Source organism: Lepidochelys olivacea (assembly GCF_965140295.1).
Source record: "Lepidochelys olivacea isolate rLepOli2 genome assembly, chromosome: 1".
Taxonomy (NCBI): Eukaryota; Metazoa; Chordata; order Testudines; family Cheloniidae; genus Lepidochelys; species Lepidochelys olivacea.
In genome coordinates, this window is record NC_140411.1 from 135,037,583 (window position 1) to 135,060,358 (window position 22,776).

The 22,776-nt window shown below is 39.5% G+C and overlaps 1 protein-coding gene across 4 annotated transcripts in view; it reads right to left on the reverse strand.

Moving 5' to 3' along the window:
* Nucleotides 1-22,776, reverse strand: part of MID1 (midline 1) — a 325,456-nt gene that overhangs the window by 182,837 nt on the left and 119,843 nt on the right. The window contains exon 1 of one of the 4 annotated variants that reach the window (XM_084649320.1): nucleotides 10,060-10,313. The exons of the other annotated variants lie outside the window; for them this stretch is intronic. The gene's annotated coding sequence lies outside the window, so the exon portion shown is untranslated. Of the gene's footprint in view, nucleotides 1-10,059; nucleotides 10,314-22,776 lie in introns of those variants that run through there. 4 annotated transcript variants of the gene reach the window in all.

Below are 22,776 nucleotides of genomic sequence, written 5' to 3' on the forward strand. Positions count from 1 at the left end.
TAATTAGCAGAATTTAGCATTCTCCCTTAAAACACTGGGCCTGATCCTCATGTGATGTAAATCCTCAAAGCTCCATTGACTTCAATGGAAACTGCCAATTTATACCGGCATAGGATCTGTACCATTTTATTTAAACATCAAGTGATTCTGCTTATTATATTACTAATTTTACAGTATTATTGCTCAATCTAGCAAATGTTTTAAGCACATCCATAGCTTTATTCACATAAGTAGTCTGAAAGAAACTAATCAGAAAACTAGGGCTGTCAAGCAATTTAAAAAATTGATTAATTGCACAATTGTGCTATTAAAGAATAGCATTTAAATTTTTTGGACATTTTCTGCACTTTCAAATGTCTTTCAATTGCAACACAATACAAAGTGTACAGTGCTCATTTGTATTACAAATATTTGCACTGTAAAGAGATACAAGTACAATAATGCAAACGCTACCATGAAAGTTGAACTTACAAATATAGAATTATATACCAAAAAAACTACACTCAAAAACAAAACCATGTAAAACTTTAGAGCCTAAAAGTCCACACAGACCTCCTTCTTGTTCAGCCAATTCCTCAGACAAACAAGTTTGTTTACATTTTATGGGCGATAATGCTACCTGTTGTTGACAATGTCACCATCTGAAAGTGAGAACAGGTGTTCTCGGGGCACTGTTGTAGCTGGCATCATAAGATATTTACGTGCCAGATGCACTAAAGATTCTTATGTCTCTTCGTGTTTCAACCACCATTACAAAGGACTCGTATCAATGCTGACGGGTTCTGCTCAATAACCATCCAAAGCAGAGCAGACTACTGCATACTCATTTTCATCATCTGAGTCAGCTGCCACCAGTAGAAGGTTGACTTTTCTTTGGTGGTTTGGGTTCTGTAGTTTCCACATGTGAGTGTTGCTCTTTTAAGACTTCTGAAAACATGCTCCACACCTCGTCCCTCTCAGATCTTGGAAGGCACTTCAGATTCTTAGCCCTTTGTTCAAGAGCAGTAGCTATTTTTAGAAATCTCACATTGGTGCCTCCTTTGCGTTTTGTCAAATCCTCTCTGAAAGCGTTCTTAAAACAACCATGTGTTGGGTCATCATCCAAGACCGCTATAACACGAAATATGGCAGAATGCGGTAAAACAGAACAGGAAACATACAATTCTCCCCCAAAGAGTTCAGTCACAAGTTTATTTAATGCATTATTCTAATGAGTCATCAGCTGTACTGATGGAAGAATGTCCTCTGGAATGGTGGCCGAAGCTTGAAAGGCTAAACATTCTTATGCCCAGTCTGGTACATAAATACCTTGCAACACCAGCTACAAAAGTGATATGCAAACTCCTGTTCTCACTTTCAGGTGACATTGTAAATAAGAAGCAGGAAGCATTATCACCCATAAATGTAAACAAACTTGTTTGTCTTAGTGATTGGCTGAACAAGAAGTAGGCCTGAGTGGACTTGTAGGCTCTAAAGTTTTACATGGTTTTGTTTTTGACTGCAGTTATGTAACAACAACAATCTACATTTGTAAATTACTTTCATGATAGAGATTGCACAACAGCACTTGTATGCGGTGAATTGAAATACTTGTAATTTTTATAGTGCAAATATTAGTAATAAAGTGAGCACTGTATACTTTGTTGTAATAGAAATATATTAATGTATTTAAAAATATATCCAAATATATTTAATACATTTCAATTGGTATTCTGTTTAACAGTGATTAATCCCAATTAATTTGAGTTAATCATGTGTTAACTGCACTTGACAGCCCTACAGAAAACACATGTGAATAAAGTAACACATGTTACTTTACATAGTTAAGTGTATGCAGGAGCGGGTCCTATTATGTGGTGCTTCTACTCCCCACCCCCCCAATATTCAAAAGTCAACTTAATGAGGACAGGAAGTAGTGCTTTTCACCTCTTTTCCTAATCTAATTACAAGATTTATACTAATTCCCCTAAGCAAAATTGTCATTAATGTACAAGTAAAGATGTGATTCTGTTCCCCTTACAAAAGATTAAGATGTATTCTAATATAACATTGCAGCTGACAACATAAATGTCAGAACATTTTCTGTTAAGGATATAAGTAACTTCTCCATTGTAATTTTTTCATTGCATGATTATATTGTAGTCTGCTCACCATGTCAGCCCATACCAAGAGGCATAGGGTGTGGGTTTGACTTGGTATAGAACTGGAACAACACTTGCGTTTTAGTACCAAAAACCTGAAGAGAAGTAGACCTAAATACAACATTTAAAGTACACCTCAGATTTTGCATGTCAGAATCATTTCCAACCACACACCCTTATACCAACTGCGCAATTAATTAAATGCTATGCATCACTGAATCTCACCAATAAAATGTCACAGGGCCTAATCCTCTGCTACTTCAGTAAATGAGTTTTAACCTTTGACTTCAGTGGACCAGGCTCAGGATCAAAACACACACTTTGAGAATTTTGACACAGAGTTTGGGAGTTAGAGTCAATAGTCAAGGTGCAAAATTAAGTGATATAGTTAAGCAGGTAGCATTCCAAAGCTTCCTAGAGAAAAAAGTGCTTGCCTACCCAAGAGACTCTGCAGAGCAGACTTCACCCATGCCTCGAGGAGCCCTGTAGAACAGAGTTAACTTCACCACAGCTGATATCAGTGGTGTAGACTTGAGCTGACAGGCACAGGGGAGCCAACCTTTGATGTCCCCCTGATTACTACTCTAAATGGACCCATGAATGGGGTTCTGGCAGATGGGGATTGCTTCATGGGTAACACTTCCAAACATCAACCAGCTCGTCAAATAATACATTGCATCTGTGGAACCGGCCATACGCCTGACACCATACTCCTGACCCATTGATAGGGGTTTTGCTTACCTTCCTGTATATAGATATCTATGTGGCTAGCGTCTCACACTTGTTTTGATTTGTTTTTTTACTTTCCCACCCCCACCAAAAATTAAAGTAGTTGTGGTTCCATATTCCCAAGGATTCCTGAGTGTTTTTCAGTGGGGAAGAATCAGCTGCCAAGATGACCACAGCGGTTCTATTTTCCAGATCCAGAAGTAGGAACACGCCTCTGGGTGGGAGCTAGAGCCACAGTTTTTTTTATTCTACAGAGATTTAACCCAGTCCTCATTGTTGACAGCGGCACGTGGCAAAAGGGCTACACTTGCAGATGTGAAGAACTTTACACATGTGAATTATCATATTGGAATTGTGAGAGTCAGCTTGGTGCTGTACTGGTAGTTCCATGCAACACCACCTGAAAAACTTTCACTGGCCATTTTTCCCTTCTGGAGCCAGTCAAGTAGGGGAATTTAACAAACTCTGAATTCAGATGCTGGGGTGGCAAGAGAGAAGGAATTCAGCTCCACAGCAGCTGCTCTGGCTGAGCCTGAAGTGACATTGACAGGATGAATACATAACTTTCTTATAACACACATGCAACGTGACACCGAGAGTTAGGTGCCCAGGTGCAATGGTCAGGCCTCTTATAGAAATGCAAAAAATTAATCCTTCTTTCCCAAAAAATAAAGTGATGGACTATCAAGTACCAACTCCTTTCAGCAGTAATAAAATCTTAATACAACTAGATAATTTACAAATGTGTTATTGTGGCAAAATATTGTCATTACAGTCCATTTTGTTATAATAAAAATTGATAACAAAACTATTGTGTCTTCTCAGTCTCTGTCCCTCTTTTTAGTACTTTTCAAAGTGTTTTTAGACCTAAACATGTTACAAGAAAAATCTAATCATATTGCAGGGCCAAATAAACACACCTTAAAGTGTTATATTCCAGCTTTTTTGAATTGCACATCTTTCCACCCATATCCCCATAAGATAATATAATAAATATATCTATGAAGTATCACTTTGAAACATTAAGAACTATTTTTATTATAAACATCAGATCAAACTCTGCTTCCTCAAACCGTTGTGGTGCCTTTTAAGTTCCATACAGGGTCGATTTCATATTACAGGCTTGAGCTCTCTAGTGATGTGCAATAACTCTTCACAACCTGCAGAAACAGTATAAGCACGAAATAGCACAAATGTACAGAAAAACGGTGCAGCAAAAGGTAGACTACCGTATAGGAAACCTTAAAGGTTTGGAAGTTCAGTTCAAATAAGCCCTGGAAGTTCTGATGCTTATTCGAAACTTTATCCACATTTTTGTGCGTGCCTTTTCTTTCTCCCTTACTAGTGTAAGCAGGGGAACAGGCCCACTATTGTGGGGAACTTTCCTGGCTTATACACTACCCTGGTGAAGTGGGTTAGCGAAAGGATCTGAGTCTTCGCTCCCCCTTCCTTTACCCTGATTTCCCATTGATCCTTCCCCTTACTTTTAGTACTGGGAGCTAGCCTTCTGAAAAACCCCCACTGAATTAGTAAGGGGACAAAAGTCCCCTTACATTTGTTTCTGCCTCCCCACCCATCTGATTCTTCTCCCAGACTCCATCTTTCTACTCTGCTGAGCTCCAGCAAGTCCCCTGAGCATTTACTAATTCCTCAGTCTCAAAGTGTATCCCTGACCCACCCTCCAGCAGACCCCTTACCTTTGGTGCTATTCTGTTGATGGATTCTAAGGTCTGGCACTATTTTTACTGAGCTCAAAGGCTTCTTCAGGTTAGAAGGGGTCCAGAATGCATTGTCCCCACCCTTGATCCCACAGAAACCCTGGAATTTGTTAGATTGGAAGTCAGCAGCCAGCCCAGCAGAGAATGCCAGACATTCTGAGAACCTGAGATGTATCAAAGGTAGAAGGGGATTAGTGAGAGAGAAACACTTCTAAATATTTTAGAACCTAATAAAAGGTTTAGGTTTGGTTCCTTTCAAGATAGGGGAGAAGGCTCCATTTTTATTTATTCCAAGCTGGTTATGCACATCCATAGTGTGTGTGTGTGTGCGCGTGTGTATATATTTAATATAATATGCTATTTATAAACCAAGATCAGGTAATTCAGTTTAAAGTTAATAAGGAAGTGGCTATGTCTGCACTGAAATGTTTACTCTTAACTCTGGTTTAAATTCTATCATGTAAAGTTTTTGTGAACTTCAAGTCTGACCTCTACAGGTAGGTAACTGAAATATGTACTGTATCTTTTGATCACAAGTTGTACAAAGATATTAGACACTGCAGAAGGCCAGTCTTCCAGCCTTAATACACAAACCACTGATGAGGTTTAAATATTTAAGGATTTATTTTTAAAAAAACACTAATATGTACATTTGGTTCAAACAAATGCAGTTTTACAAAAGGCATATACTGCACAATAATCAAATAGCACTATTTTATACTCTAATTTATTTCTATTTCCCCTCTCCACCACTACCCTCAAACATGGCCGGATTTTTCATAGCTATAAAAGCAAATGTTGTTTTCTAAGTTGTGAAAAACTCAAATTTGTTATGTTTTTAAATGTCCTATTCGGTGCCACCTTTTTCTAATCATAACCTATCCTAACAAACTATCCTTTGTCCAGTGATTGAATCCCCTCTGTTCCCACAAACCTACAGCACATGTTGCCATAGTTACTCTGCATATCTATTTACCACACAAATGATCAAAGAAAGCAGACAACACACACACACACACACACACACACAAAAACTTTGCCAGACTTCCTACCGGGTAATGTCCAGGCACTAATTAACTGATATACTCTCAGCCCACAGTTTCCATACACTTGTTTTCTTTATTAGATATGGCACACACCAAACAGAATTCTCAGAGATAAATTCTCATTCTAGACAAGACAGCCCCTGAAAAAAAAAAAAAAAGAACTCTAAGCAGCACTTCCTAAAGCAAGTCTTATGATTACAATATTTCAGGACAAGGATATAGATTTCTTAGCAAGGAATAAATTAAGAATTAAAAAGGTGCACTAAAGAAAGTAGGAAATAGAAACCACATGCTAAAAAGCTAAACATCTGTATGGAAGAGGGATGATTTTATGTTTTACGTATGTTATCGACTAAAATTCTATCCAGCATGTATGCACTCTATGAATCATATACTATAAAAGCTATGACTATAGCTGTGACAAATAAGAACTGAAATGGCCTCTGTGCCTTACAGATTTTATCTTCACTTTTAATTAGGTTCTTAATGATCCATTAGCAAATTGCATGTCTAATAGGACCCTTTTATAGGACTGTGAGCCCAGTCCTGCCCTGATCAAAGTCAATGGGAATAGTGCCATTGACTTGAGTGAGTGGAAAATAAAGCCCTAAATCTGTTTTCACAGAATTCCTATGTGCTGCATTATGGTGTTAGTATGTTTGAGGATATTATTTGTTGTGGGCAAAAATGGGTTTGAATATTAAAAATTAATTGATTACCTAGTTTCTGAGATCCATTTGGGGAACCTTAAACAGATACCACACTGCCCTCTCCAGTTTTAAAGTAAATACCAAGAATACAGACAAGCAAACTGCACCCAGCCACACTGGCCTCAATAAATCTTAGAACTCTGACACATCTGTGTTCTTATCTAAACTTCTGATCTTTGAGAGTTTTTTGACTCTTTTGATCCCTTTTCCCCAAGTAGTGAGCTGGTCAGAATTTTAGTAGATGGAAATTTCAGTATCCATAGTGAAGCTGAAGATTTGTTTCCTGGTATATATTTGGCTGTCATGTTGGACCAGAGGTGGGCAAACTACAGCCCGTGGGTCACATCTTGTCCATGGGACCGTCCTGCCCGGCCCCTGAGCTCCTGGCCCAGAGGCTAGCCCTTGGCTCCTTCCCCACTGTCTCCCCTCCCCCTCAGCCATGCCGCCAGGTGGGCAGCACTCTGGGTGGTGGAGCTGCGCGCTCATGCAGGACAGCGTGTCTGTCTCCGGCTGGGTGGCGCGGCTCCAAACATGCTGCTCTGAGCAGCATGGTAAGGGGGCCAGAGGGGTTGGATAGGATAGAGGTTCAGGGGGTGGGGGGGAGACAGGGAACAGGGGGGATTGGGTGGGAGAGTCCCGGGGGGGGGGGGCAGCGGTCAGGGGACAAGGAGCGGGGGGGGTTGGACATGGGTGGGGTCGGATGGATGGAGCGTTCTGAGGTGGGCAGTCAGGGGGCTGGAAGTGGGAGGGGTCAGATAGGGGCTGGGGGTCAGGCTGTTTGGGGAGGCACAGACTTCCTTACAGTTTTGCACCCTGATGTGGCCCTTGGGCCAAAAAGTTTGCCCACCCCGGGTTAGACCCTCTTAAACGACATAGTTCCACTTCCTAGGGACGTACTTTTGACTAGAGGCCTGAAATTTTCCAGCTGCAGAATTACCAAGGTGCTTTGAAAGATGTGATGTACACAGCAGTTGTATGGAAACGTCACAATTTCATTATAGAGGTTTCAGTGGAGTTATTTATATCAGACAGAACAGAGACTGTCACAGCTCTTGCTGAGGTTTTAAATTACCTCCTAATGAAAGGCTATTTCTTTTTACATGTCTCATTTATGACTCTCAGCACAGCATTCCATACCACCAACCAACGATGTCCCGCTAGGGACTGTGGGCCTGGCACAGTTGTAAAGCAGGTTGAATCCTATCAGCCCAACAGGCAGCAGATTACATTTCTATGGGTAATTTCTGCTTTTCGGCTAGGATAGTTAGCTTCATTGCACTTTTCTGAGCCTGTGCACTATTGTTCAGTAGCTATATGCTGCCTGTGGGCCAGATCATTCATCAGCACAATATATGATTTCATTTGAATGCGATGACACCAGATTTGTTTGATAGTTAACCCTGCAAATCCAAACCATACTAGGATTATGACAACGAATTGGCTGGCAGATATAAAAGGCACATCTTTTCCTGAGGACGACTCCTCTTCAGAAATTTTCAAATAAAATCAGAAGTGATTTCTAACCATCTCATGATTTCTAACCAATTTCATGGCACTTCAGTTCCTGAATATTTTGCTTTCTTATTTTGTACTGTCCTTCGGTCATCACATCTGGAGGCTTATCAAGATCTCCAATTACCATTTTAAAGATGCAAAGAGGCTATTTGAGCTCTGTCAACATACACATGATTAGTCCCTTCAACTCTAGACTATTAGATCACTGGCTTTTGTTCAGCAAGAACAGATTCTCTGCCAAACTGAAATACTTCTCACACACAAACACCACTGAAATCCAGTGGCAACTTCAGAATTGTGCATATGGCATAAGTGAGGTCAGCCAAGTTGGTTGGGAAAGCTTGCACAAAAATGTGTGTCTAAACACACGGGCAGATCTTCACCTGCTGTAGTTGCTCCATTATGAAGCTATGACAACGTATAACAGTCAAGGGTCTGCCCTATTGGATCTAGTTCTTCTCTCATGTACAGAGGGGAAAAAACAGGAGTAACTCCATTAAAATTAATGGGGCTGCAGCAATGTAAAACTGCTGTGAGGGAAGAATCGGGCCCATATTCTCAGCTTCATGTATGCAACTTCCCAGGAGATACTGCTGTCATAGAGGAAGTGGAAAGAGGAGAACTTCTGTTGGATGGAGGTGGGTATTATATAATGAGTCAAAACTATTCTAATACTAAATCTGCCCCTCCTCTTTTCCTTTTACTGGGGAGTCATTGAAGAACTTTAGTGCTGTTTATTTTCTCACTAGCTCCCACTCCCCTTTTTCCTCTTCTCCTCTCCTGGTTTATTTTCCTTTTCTTACACACACACACACACACACTTTACAACCTTATGCTTCAAATAGAAGCATCCCAGATAGGCAACATTCATCGATCTTTAGCAATGTTTGTTTTGTATTTTCTTAGGCTCTGACATATCCCAACTTTCTTCTGATCCTCTCTGACACCTCCCTTTACAAAGGTTCTTTTTTGTGGTGACAAAGCATTCTGCTGATCACACAGATAAAGGACTAATTTGAACCCAAGCAATGCAGTATGTAAACTTTAGTTTCCATTTGCACTCCACTGTGACAAGATTTCCCCTCCCCCCCAACAATCTTTAAAAAGGTAAAAAGCAGGTTTTTGCCCAATCGCAAAAACTGCTTTTCCTCCACATATGGCAAAATGGTCTAAAATACATGAGTGCTTTCATCTTGATTTCAAAAAGTGGTTGAAAAAAAAACAAATGCTCTATTTCCACTGCAGGTGCAAACTTTACCCCTGGCTTCTACCCTCCTTTCCCCACTACCTCCTCCCCCACCTTATCCCAAGTCCTACTGATTTCAGAAAGCTGCCTGAATAGACTATGACTCTCACAAAGAAACAAGAACATTTTTCTCAGAGCCTGACTTTCACACAGTGGCGATCCATAAAACAAAGTATTGATTTTAAGATGTTGATTTGCCAGGGTCTTTAATTCAGAGCCGAGCTCCGCTTTAAGGTTGAGATTTACATCTGTCAGTGCTCTGTACTCTGTGTGTTCTTCTAACTGCATATTTTAATTGCAAATCTACAGACAGTGTAGTATCAAATTGTTATCCCATTGTGACCTTCAACTTTGTGAATAAGAAAACAGCTGCTTTTGTCTATTCATAGCAAGATTTTAAAAAAGTGATCGTATTTGAATAATCATGGGTTTTCTAGGCTCTTTTCTGCAGTGTTTCAGTACTTTTTTTGAAAACAGAAAACTGCTTGAGACTAATTTTTCAGTTGCTTTAAAATATAATAAAGTATTGGCAATTGTGTGTGAGTTGCTGTGCATGTTTAATAAATCACTCACACACACTTCTACAGTTATAAAACACATTCCTATTCTACATGTCACAAACAAGGTTGTGAGAAAGTCTACACAATATATTTAAGCCATGGCAAATTGGAATTGATTTACATATCCTACAAACAGCTTTCATGCTCTTTACAAAATTGAATCAAACAATGAATTGCATGACATCACTTACTAGCAATAAGATCAAACTGAAAGTAAAAACCCTTGGTTAATTTCTATTTATTTATAAAGGATCTTCAGGCTAAAAATCTAAACTCGGCAAAGGTTTCTGCAAATGCTATCTAGTCCAACAAAGTAAATATTTACAGACCAACCCAACTTTCCCCCCTTTGCTCCCTCCTTTACAGATCTCTAAATGCTTTGCATGTTCCTTACCTGCCTCATGTTTAGAATTCCATTATCCATCCAGCAGGAAACAATCTGAATTCAAATTTACAGTGTAATTTCAAAGTAAAAACAAAAATCCATCAGCAGTTTCCGTATAAACAAGCTGCTAAGTTTCTCTCTCTCTCATTTTCCTTTATCTTTTGCTGTCGGGACTCTTCCTAAGACAATGTCAAGTTTCGCAACCTTTCCTCTAGCCTATTAAAAGTCAGGAGTAGGGAGGCAACTGTCTGCCTTGCTCTTATTTCAAATCACTGCTCAGATACGTAGTAGTTGGCTGAATTAGGCCATGAAATAGCCTCACCAATCAGCAGAAAGGGGAGGGGGGTATAACAGAAAGACTGCCTACATGAGGATTAGGAAAGCTTTCAAGGATTTAACAGACTGAAAGCAGCTGGAAACAGTGTCTAAGGCTACAAAGAGGGAAGTCAATTTGTGGCATAAGAGATTATTTTCATTCTTATTTTACTGCTCTGGGTCCGCTCAAAGTTTAACAGGCTCCTGAGATTTAAAAAAAAAAAAAACCTTGAAATTTAAATACCCAGTAAAACTACCCAAATATTGGAGAGTTGCCCAAATACTTAACAAAAAACCTGTAAGGTGTAGTAACACCCATTCTATTTAGAACCACGTATGTCACTATCAATTTAAGAAACATTTGTTTTTGAAGTCCTACCAGATTAAAATGCATAAAACATAAGAAGTATAGAGGGAAAAACACGCTATGTCTAATTTACATATATACCAAGTATATGTGTGCTCTGAGGAACAGAAACATATGAACATGTGCAAACAAAGCTATAGAAATTACAAAATGTTCTGTGATAAACCCTCATTTGTCTCACTAGTAAATGTATAACGCTCTCCCTAACATTTTACTTTCATTTTTCTCCTCAGGGAGGGTGATTCCTGCCTTTCCTCGTGGGGGAAAAATAATTCTTGCATACAGGTTCCAAACCTAAGTTAGTATTGTACCCTATTTTGAATGTCAAGAAAATATCCAGATTATAAAATACAACTGGTGGAGCCTTTTTGCTTTGTCCAATAGGACCTGTTTTTAGTTGCACAACACACATAATCTGTCCCTTAGTGGCTTTCTTTTAAAAAGGAGCTGTGTGTAACGTGTGGCTGCTGCTTGACTTACACCATTTTTAAGCCAAGAAAAGGGGGAGATCTACAGAATTATACACTCACACCCGCCTCCTCAAGTCCCTAACCCTCTCACCTCTCCCCCCTCGCCTCTCTCACCCCTCCTTCCCAGCCTCAAACTTAAGATGAGTTTAGAAGCTTGCTAGTTCCTCTGTTCCACTCTAAATGGAAATCTGTCTTTTGATCTCAAGGGACAATCAGGCAAATCTGATGCCTGAAGAAAAGCCCCATGGTCATGGATTTGCTACAGCAATGGCTGTTTCTATCGAGGCAAGAAGTAGTCACTACCCAGAAAATTCCTTTCAGCTCCAGGAATCTTTTGCACTGAGCTGCAGAATAAGGTGTCACAGTGATGTGATGCCAATAGTTCAGTAAAGTGGTTCTTAAAATGTGTTTTCTTTCGACCAGTGATAAGCTCCGTGTACCGTGGCTGTGTATGTTGTAGCAATGGGAGTGAAGGATTGGGGAATCTATTCCTTTGCTTTGCTATTTAAAAGCTTTTTCTCATACGCACAGCTGAGACAGGAAGTAATACCATACTGGCCCAGATCCTCTGCTGCAGTCAAAGAATACGCTGCACAGCTCAGGGTACCTTTCCACACTCAGATACCTTTCCACTCTCTTGACCCTGGCCAAGCTGTACACTGGTACACTTCAGTTAAAGAATTCAGGCTGCTCTCACTTGCGGCCTTAACGGGCCAACATGGCTGTCGTGAATAGAGGCATAAGGAAAACCCCAACCATGATATCTACACTGGGCCAGAGGGGATGACTTAATGATCCTCTGGCCAGCTACAGAGGTTTTTAGGGACTCTTTCCACTGCTGGAGCAGCTCTAAGTGGCTGCAGGGTAGAATGGTGCGTTAAGTGCACTTTGAAAGAAATGTGTATACATTGTTCCTGAAAAATATCTATATCCCTAGCTTAGGGTTCAGATAATGTAATTTGAAATGTATATGGTATGTGAAGACCTTTAACTGTAGATAAGCCTAGGAGAATCCTCCCTGGGAACATTTTTGCCTGATACTTGGGCCCAGACTTTCAAAGGTATTTAGGCATTGCTGCACTCAGCATTGCAATGTCTAACTGATTACAGAGTGTAAGTATAATTTTCCAAAGGGATTTAGTCACGGAGGAGCCAAAACTCCCATTGACAGTCAATGTGATTTAGGCTCCTAAATGCCTAGATAACTTTTGAAAATGAGACAATCTCCTAAATCAGGTAGGCATTGCAATGCTGAACACCACAACACCTAAATACTTTTAAAAACATGGACTTTGGTTTAATATGATGCATTCTAAAAGAAAAAAAATGCTCTTCTGAAGTAATTTGAGCCCCAGAGATCAGTTTGCTGTGCTAAGGGTGATTGAGCAGTAGCCAGAGAGAGGCAAAATGTACCAAAGGCTGGGGAATCACCCTACACTCTCTTCCATTTGGTGTCAGAATTTTAACAAGGGAGTCCTAAGAGCCGCCTCCAGCATTTCAGTGGGGCTCTCACACAACAACAGATACAGTAGAAACTCCTATGTTGAAGAGGAAAGGTGAAGAAGACTTCTAGAAATTTGCATCTGTTAAAATGCCACACACAGTGACTGGCAATCCATATATTTTCTCACAAGATACAGGTTTTATCTTTGTGACTAATTAGCGGATTATGGCATCAAAAATTGATATGGCCCTATTTGCTGAAAACCAATACCTGTATGGTGTTACTAACAAATCATTCCAAAGAGATAAGGATGCATGTTGTGGGGAAACATTTTACTCAGGTAATCTAAATATCTCACCTGGTCAGCATTTTATCACCTGTTCAATTAACTTTCCATATTCAAGGAGTGTGGTTTGTGATTCGTCCATAACTGTCAATACACAGTGCAATCACCTGGGATACTCAAGTGCAGGGTGGATTTTTGAAAACTTGGCTGTTCTGACATTCTGCACTCACATAAGGGGGCTGGAGAAGTTCCTATTCCAAGTTTCCCAAAAGACAGAAGATCAAGAGAGATGGGCCTGACATAAAATCTTGGCTCTGGACACACTAAAACTCTGGACAATTTTGAAAAGATCAGGGTTTGGGTCCAGATTTCAATTTACTTTGCCGCTAGGCCCCTAACCCTAAGGATAAAACAATATGACTGAGAGGTTGAGGAAGTGTCACTGCCACGTGGATCGGTGAAAGGGTTATGTCATTCCCTGCCCCTCCTGTAGGACTATTTTGCTTCCATCTCTGAAACAGAGAGGACAGACAGCAATTTTACCAGCTTCAGGGAAGTGAAAGAAGATTCCACTGCTGGAGGAAGAAGCATTTAAAATCTAGCCCCTCTTGCCTCTGCAGATGACATGAGGCTGCTGCAAGGAGGAGGAGGAGGAGAAGGCTCAATAGCTTGGTTCCTTGGGCGTGGTAGAACTGCTTTCTCATACCTTCTCACCAAGCAGCACAGGGGAAGAGGTGTTTCTCTGAATATGCAAGCTTGGCTGTGGGCCTGACATTTTTCTGAAGATGATTGTGAAGATGTCTCTTTGAAAGAAAAATTATTACAAGCAGGGTCGGCTCCAGGCACCAGCTTTCCAAGCAGGTGCTTGGGGTGGCATTCAGAATGGGGCGGCCGTCCACGTCCCACAGTGGCAATTCAGTGCAGTTCCGCCGCTCTTCTGGGGGCAGCAGCAATTCAGCAGCAACTGCTTGGGGAGGCAAAATTGGTAGAGTCGCCCCTAATTACAAGTGTACTAACCTACTCATGGGTTTACATTTTAAAAGCTGTCTTCACCAACAATAAGGGCTGGAGAGTCACTTTCTAGTGTAATCAGGTGGACTAGCATTAACAACATTCAATAGACCTCTCCCCAAAGTTATTATATACAGTACAGACCCGTTTACGCGCAGATGTCGGGAGTCAAGCCGTCACGACCGTATGTTAATGGACCGCGAGTTAAGAGGGCCATGCTGAAAAAAGTGTCTATGATTCACTTAGAAAAAAACACCATTATTTTCTGCTCTTTCTGGCTCGTATTTTTTTTTCTTTCTTATGAAGTCTGTCATTCGCCAGCAGATGAAACGCATTCGCGGCCAATTGATGGGCTGATCAGCTTTCTCCAGAAATAGATACCTGCGCTATGCCATGACGCTTTTTAAAACGACTTATAAACCCCTTGCTGGCTTGGAATGATTCATCCCCTGTTAAATTTCCAAATTTTGTCACTTGGGCTTGAAGAATTGGCTCACTTAGCGGCATTCCTTTCAGCCTTTCCTGAGCAAACCCCGTGTGCATGGCTTTGTCTGCTGTGGGTTTGCTGAATAGCACACACGTTTTCACTTAAGCCCCGTGGCAGAATCGATATTTTGTACAAAGCCATTCAGTTTAGATTTGTTTTTTTAGCCAGCCTCGGAGAGTAGATTCGGCAATCCCAATATCTTTTGAAACTTTGGCCTGGGTTTCTCTGCTATTTACTCGATCTATTGCAGCTAACTCTTCTTCTACGGTTTAGGAACGCTGATGCTTGCCCTCTGCCATTATATCAGGCCTATGGTTAAAATTTTCTAATGTAGTGTATATATATTACTATATAACTACCGTGTGTTAAAGAGTCTCGCGTGTTAAATAGGTAGCATTGGTGCTACCGCGCATTAAGCGGATTTGCGTGTAAATGGGTCTGTACTGAATATATTATGTATGAAACATCAGTCCCTAATCATGAAACACATTTGCACTGCAAGTTGGTAAAAACAGGCTATGCATTATTTTTCATTGGGACAAATCCCATTTCTGGCAAACTCCAACTGATTTCAATAGTACTGGGGGTTAGGCTAATGAGAATTAGTGCAAAAGACAAGTTTGAAGTTTTTATAACAAGACTTGTAAAGTTATGAGGGGAGGGGAAAATAGGTTGAAACTGTGTTGGTTTTTCACGTCATAAAAATTGTTCTAAGTCTCAGACCTCAAAATGGCTTATCCAGTTAACCCTGCCCTAATTACCCTCATACTTTCCAAAACAAATTATCAGAGCAGAGACTTCCTGCATGAGAAACAGTTTGCACTTAAAGTGGAAACACTGTCTTACGTATTGAGTCACTAGTGAATCCATAATTACTGACATCAGCTATGCTAAGTCTTAAAACTAAACTATGGAAACAACATACATTCTATAAATTAATCTCACGTCTTCTCAGTTTCCTTCCTTAGCTATTCTGTTGTGACTCTTTTTTGTGCCCAGTGTACAGGCCAAGGTCATACATTTGGGCCTTGGCAGGTTGAGAGTTACTGTACAGCAGTAAGAGCAGGCTTGTTGAGGCAGTTACTTTTTTGGGATAATAGACAAATCAGCCCTGATTACTGTGATCTGACAGAGGCTAGTTCTGTGTTGATAGATTGAAAGTTATATACTTTGAAAGGAAGGGAGCACACTGTTACCTTATATAATCAAACTAATTTGTTTGCCAAATGTCACATGAAAAAAATCTGATTCAGCCACACTGTGGCCAGATGTTTGTATGTGATCTTATTTTTAGCATGCCTAATACGTCATATAAAGTATCTGGTCTATGACAGCTTATTTTGTTTCCCAGTACATACAATTTGATCCAAACTCAGGTCCAATTTTCCAGTACACCAGGTGGATTTGAACTGGTGGAACAGGTACAAAGCTGTTCTATAGCTGGCTTCCTCAGCTGCTGAACAATTGTTCTGGCATAGAGCAATTCTCAGATGGCACAGAGCTGCTACCTGCTAATAGCACAGGGTGTGGGGCCAGGGCAATACAGATGGAACCAGGGCCTCTTTACACCCATCTGATTGCCAACTGCCATAATGGCCCCTTTGGGCCAAGGGAAGTGACTATACATTAAAGTAACCTAGCCAGCCCCAAGATAAGGGGCACACTCTGTCCCCATCCTGAGCTGCGCCAGATACAGCCAGGCCTCGCCCCAGGATCTGGTCCTTCATCAGAATGGAGTAATAGAGTTGCACCAGCTATGCTGACACCAGGTATGAATTTGACCCAGCACATGTTTTAAAAAACAAAAAAAAAGCCAAGCTTGAAAAAGGACCGTTAAGATTGATACTACAAACAATCATCATCATCTCGAGATGTGAAGTCTATCACTAACAGATTGCCTTTGATTTTAGATATAAATAATTTAGGGGAATAAAGGCCCATTATTTTTCACAAATGAGTAATCACCTAATCCTTCACATTTCAGGCAGACAGCGCTACTTTTCACACTCAAATTAACGTGGTTTCAATTCTCCACAAGCAGGTTTTATATGCCCTTTCCTCAGTGATTTTTAAACCAACAGCCAGAGGAAGATTGGGATGTCCAGAATACAAAGTACTCTCTTTAATTCTCAAGTGGCAACAACAAAAACAGAATACATAAATAACCTCCAAAAGAAACATCATAAAATACTTGACCTAAAAGCTTGTAGGGAGCCAAAAATATCCCAAGAACATGGCATTGATAAGAAAAATACATAGAGTTTTGCAAGTATAAATATTAAAGTTGCCCTGAAAATAGGGGGGGAGGGAATCACCCTCCCAAAAATGTGCAGTATTCCATTCTTATATTTCATTGAATTTTTCCAGTAACCACTAATAAATATAGAAATAAACCATATGGGTCAAATCCTTCATGGGTTTAATCAACATAGTTCTAATGAAATCAATGAAACTATGTTAATTTACACAAGCTGGCCCTATATAGTTAAATATGCAAATATTTTCCAAAATATTTCCAAAATGAGAAGATAAAAAATTACTGATGGAGTCCAATATCTTTAAGTATCAAGACACCCCAGATTAGATATTTCCACTGTTGCTCGGAGCTTTTTATCATGATACTCTAATACACTTAAATTCACACACACACACACACACACACACACACACAGAGCTGGGCTAAACATTTAGCTAAATAGGGAACCTGTTAATATGACTGTTTTGGTGTCATATTAGCATGATCAAATCTGTGCAAAAATACAGTGGACAAAAATCTAGAAGTCCTTAGATTTTGCTGATCAATGAGAGATTACCTGAATAAATGCCTCAGGATCTGGCTTGAATAAATTTCTGATGTTTGTAATTGTCAGGACAGCACCTCAGATTCGTCATTGAAGTAGGGTTGTCAAGTCTGGTTGGATATATTCCTGGAGGTTTCATCACATTACATAATTTTTAATTAAAGATTAATCTGGAGGGTTAGCAACCCTACATCAAAGCCAGTCCCATATAACTGCAGTACCCCTGAATTTGCTTCAGTTACTGTCATCTGTGACTCTCGGGGCTGATTACCCAATATGTTTTTTAGGGAAACCCAGCAGAAAGCATCCTTGTTCTTGCTTTGTAGAAGAGGAAAAACAGAAGCCTTAGATGAAAACAGAACAGGCCTTAAGGATTTAATGAAGTAACCCACAAGGACATGGACTGATGTCTCTAAACATTAGTCATACACTATTATGAATAAGAAAGAAACAATTTCAGAGTCCTCCCTATCACACAAATGCTGTTTTTCTTCTTGTTAGTGGCATTGTTTAGTACTTAAAATTATTTACCTACATGCCAGCTAAGTAAGGAATGAGTTGAAACATTAAATTGCACTTTTAAGTTGTCTAACAGTGAGAACCACCCTGCGAGGAGTGAGTTGGTCTGTTCAGTTCTTACCCTTCTATCTATGCCAGGGAGCCCTCTTTTTAACCTTTAAACTGTTTTCAGATGTTTTTTATGAGCAACCATACCTCATTTCTTTTAATTACAGACATATAGTATAGGCTTACCACTTCCCAAAAGAATTTTTACTTTATTTAGGACACATTTCCAGATGTGTTTCCTCTGTAGGCTTCTCTTTTTTGTTAAATGCTGCTGGTAATAAAAGACAGTGGCTACAAAGATAATGTACTTCCCTAGGTTTCTGGCAATGCTGTTTTACATTCAGATTTTCTGATTGTTTTCTTTTTCTTTTTTTAAGCCACACACATAAAAAAGACTGAACTATTGATTTGTAAAACTATGATATTTTTATGTGACGTGCCATTATTTTGATGCCATTCCAGTAAGTTAAAACTGTGAAGGCTGATACAGGTAGTGCTTGTGCAATATGCAGGCAGGCACAAAACAAAGGCTATATCAGTGTGCTTTCATTAATGCTTCTCTTTTTTCCCCAGTTTATTCAATCAGCTTCTGACATTTCACTATCCAAAGCCACAGAAACGGACAGGTGTGGAACACCCTTCATGACTGCTTGTGTTTCTTTGCTGGAACACCCAGATGTTCAAATTCCTGCCTACACTGCACTCCCGTCAGGTACAATCACTATTCACTGACAGCAGTAAAAGAGAAGCACAGAAATGCCTGTTACATTATATTTCCCCATAAGGGTAGTTTAGCGTATGCCCCGTATGCCATTGTATGCAATTTTTAATGCTTGTGGCCACCCTTTCTCTCACATACTGTCACATTTTTTAATACCTTCTTCAACAGGCTTTTTTTTTTTTTTTTTTTACTACTCCCTCTCTCTCTTTCCATAACTATAACTAAATTGTAGGGGCCTAATTCTCATTTACATAAAGGCCTCTTTCCACCCACTCAGCTGGTATAAAGCAGTGATCCTATTGCCCCTGCATACCTTGTGCACCCAAATCTCCCATTGACTTGTGAGCAATGAGATGTCTACTTTATGAGATTAAGGTCTGGGAGCTTTGTACTGCATGGCATAGACCTAAACTATGCACCAAGATCTCTCAAGTTGTGCAGCAGAGTTGCACTGAATTGTGCAGCCATGTCCACTGATTATGAAACCATTTAGAATCACAGAATCATACCACTGATTGTATAGACCTAGTTTTAAATACATAGCCCTAGTGAAAACGTAAAACTATTGCATCTCACATTCAGTTAAAATTTAAAAAAAAAGAGGGAAACTCATATTTGGATGAAAACCTTAGAAGAAATTATCATTTCAAACGTGGCTCCGTAGCATTTGCTCAAGGGCTCCTGTGCAGCTTGGGAGCCCCACGTGACAGCCATCCACCCGTCTTGTGCAGTTCCTAAACTAGTGGAAAAGGAGCAGGCTACAGTGGAAGGGGCTGAAGTACTGTCTTGTGGGATGAGCAGGGAGAGGCTTGCAGGAGCAGGCAGCTACTGTTTGGAGCCCCTGTGAGGTTTCAGAATGACACAGCAGGAGAACATGGCTGTCGTGCCCATTTTCTAAACACCACAAGAGTAGACCCTCACCCCAGTGCATCTTTGAAGCTGCAAAGGAAAGGGAGGCGCCTGCCAGGCAGAGTCTAAAATGGCAGAAATGCCCTCTGCAGACTACACCCACACTCTCACTGGTTACTCCAGGAATACATAACACAAATAAATGGGCAAGGGGAAATCAATGTTTAAATTAAAAGGCAAAAAATATAATGCAAGGTCAGGATTCTTGAGGATTTTATCCATACTCTCTCCTTGTAGCTTTTTCCAATTGATAGTATCAACAAAATTGTTTTAGACATTAACATGGCATGTGGTTCACGTTTCATTAAGAAGACGTTGCAGAGTCTGAAGCAGTTGCATATCCCTTTATGCATTGGTTACTATGGTTACTATATTCTATTAAACTGAATACTAAATAGATGTGCAAAACCAGTGCAACTTGATGAATGAAATATTAGTGCCCCGAATGGCATTCATTTATGCACCCTTATTATTTTTAAGACGTCCCTCCACCCCCCTCTTTCTTTTTAAAAAAGTAATGGATTTCTAAAATGTTTATACTGTTAATTAAAGGAAAGGTCTGTAGACACACTGGTCCTTCAGCAAAAGTGGGAAAGTTAGTCAGCTCAGTGTTGCCTGTTCATAATTAAATCTAAAAATGACTGCTCCATTGTACTGGAATTGTTGGGTGGTGGGGGTTATTCCACAGGATTTAATGAATCATGGAAATGTGTTTACAAGGCAACAAGCCCATTCTGCACAAAGAACTCAACATTAGCATGGCAATGGACCATATAGTTTTTAATGGCTTAAGCCCTTTGTCCTGTATTCACATGGGGCATTGTAGTTGTCCCACAATGCTGATCCAACATTTATTTCGATTGGGTTACTTTTTTTGCCAGTGGTCCTGAAGTTGATATTTAGGAAGTTTATTATCAGGCATGCAAATTGAGAGAAAAATGTGTCACATTAAATCATGACAGTTTAATAAGGTATTACTCACGGGTAAATGCTTTCATGCATTCCCTCCTCGGAATGGCAAGTTTAAAGGAGTTACTGGAAAGACAAGTTATTTGGCAATTTAACCTGAATTTTATCCTTGTCAATCTTCTTAACAATGCTACTAAACAGAAGTTTGAAAATGCTGATTTCATGCTAATTTTGCATTTTATCTGGTTTATTAAAAAACTCTGAAAAGTGAAGACATGAGAACCTTCCCTGTTTTTTTTCTGATGATCCAAATATCATAACGTTTTGGAACCATGTAAGCTACATTGGCAATTCACTGCCTAATCCCTAAAATTTATCAAATTACAGATAAAAGATTAGAGCTTGGTGGGTATGTTAGGAATATGTGGGAGGGAGATTTTCAAATTGTGAAATTACTTTAATAAGTTATGAGTGAAATCCTGGCCCTGTTAAAATCCATGGCACAACTCTCATTGATTTGAATAGGCCCAGGATTTCACCCCTAATCTAATGATTCTTGCAAGAACAAAGAAAATTATTCCTCCAAGCCATGGCCCATCTTGCAAACACTCGAATACTTGGTAATTTTACTCATGTGAGTAGGCCCATTCAAATCCATGGGACTATGCACATGAGTAAAGTTAGGCAAGTGCTAAAGTGTTTGCGGTGCTGAGGTCGATATTTGCATATTGTTTCCCAAATTACTGGGAAATGGATTAATATTAAGTCTAGGGCTGCACATTTTTATACCACTACTAGCAATAGCCCAAGAGACTGAGGAAGATAATATATTGACCAGATGCAAGTGCTAAATATGCACTCATATTACATATTTTAAAGCCCAGCAGCTAGCCTATTTCTAGCATAAAAAATGGATATAACATTGTTCTGGCAAGGTGTTACCATGTTAACAACTAGTGTGCCTTCTGTTAAAACTATTAATACATGGCTTATCACTTCATAAAACCCTAAATTCACACTGCAACAACAGTAAGCACATATGGTATACATACAGATATTAAGGAGATCTGTACATACAATAATAAGCATTCAGAGAATCATTTTTGTGATGTAGTTAGCAGTGGTAAATTAGTCATGGTTGGTCTTCAAGTGTGCTTTGATAGTGCTAGTGAAATCAGCAATTGTAATGCTAAGCAACAGAAGCCCTCGGTGAGGTATGCACTTCCAAACCTATGACATAGCTTCCATTTGGCAGTGCGCTATTTGGTTATCAAACCACTGATCATGTTACCAGCTTCAGTTTTTAGTCACTTATTCAAAGGTCTGAAAAAAGTGGATTGTAAAGTTATGAAATAAAAAGTTTTTGGAGGAAACGTGTAAGTGGAGATGGCTATGAAAAAATGTAGACAGAAGAAGGGGAAATGTAGAAAGTGCAAAAGAGAAAAGAACAAGAATTTGCAAATATAAAAATTAAATTATTAACATTTTAAAAAATGTTAACATCACAAACATAAGGAAAATAAGTGAAATTAATTGGGAGATTGCAGAAAAAAATACTTTTTCTTTGCAAATGGTGAAGGAAGAAGCTAGAGGAAAAATAAAGGAGTAAAGGATGGGACTGTCATTAGTTAGTCTGGAATTGTTGTTCTATGGTTCTTTATTGAGGTAATTAATTAATTGCTACAAAGACCAGACCTCAAAGGAATGTATTTGTTTTATAGGAGAAACCAGTTCAAAGAGATGGCAGAGCAAGACCTCTTTTGTTCTTTTTACCACTAGGACTCTAATCCTCCGTGAAATGAGTATGGTGGACCCTGAGCAGCCTCTGGTGGCCAATAATAAACATCACAAGAATCCCCAGCACACTTCATCCCTGCTGCCCAAACAACACATACGTTTGCATAATCAAAAATGATTCGCAGACTTTGCTGAAGGATGGCCCAGAAATGAATTGCAAAGACTATGGGATTCCTTTCAATCCAGGCTTGAGATCAGTTTCACACACACATAGATATCATAGTGATATTTCAGCTACTCAAAAGAAAAATAAAGGTCTTTATTTTCAATTGCTTCTAGTTTCTTAAACTTGATAAGCAAACACAATCACTTAAAAAGGAACAAATAAGACAGGCAGCTCTATAAATTCTTGAAAACAAACCCACCCAATACTCTGCTATTTTAATGAAAAACAACTTGGAATCTCAGTTTCTAAATATGTCTTCATAGGCTAAAGGAACTTATTTGTATGAGCAAACAAAGACAAGAGTTTCAAATTGTAATTTTTTAAAGTACGTTGGAATTATTAAGTAGGTACCCCACCAATGTCCACTGGGAATATTTTATGTTACACAACATACTCCAACTGTACTATCACTTTGAAGTCTCTACTCTGTAATTTTTCTGTAGTTACAAGTTTAAGAGCCTGCAAGACTTTGCATG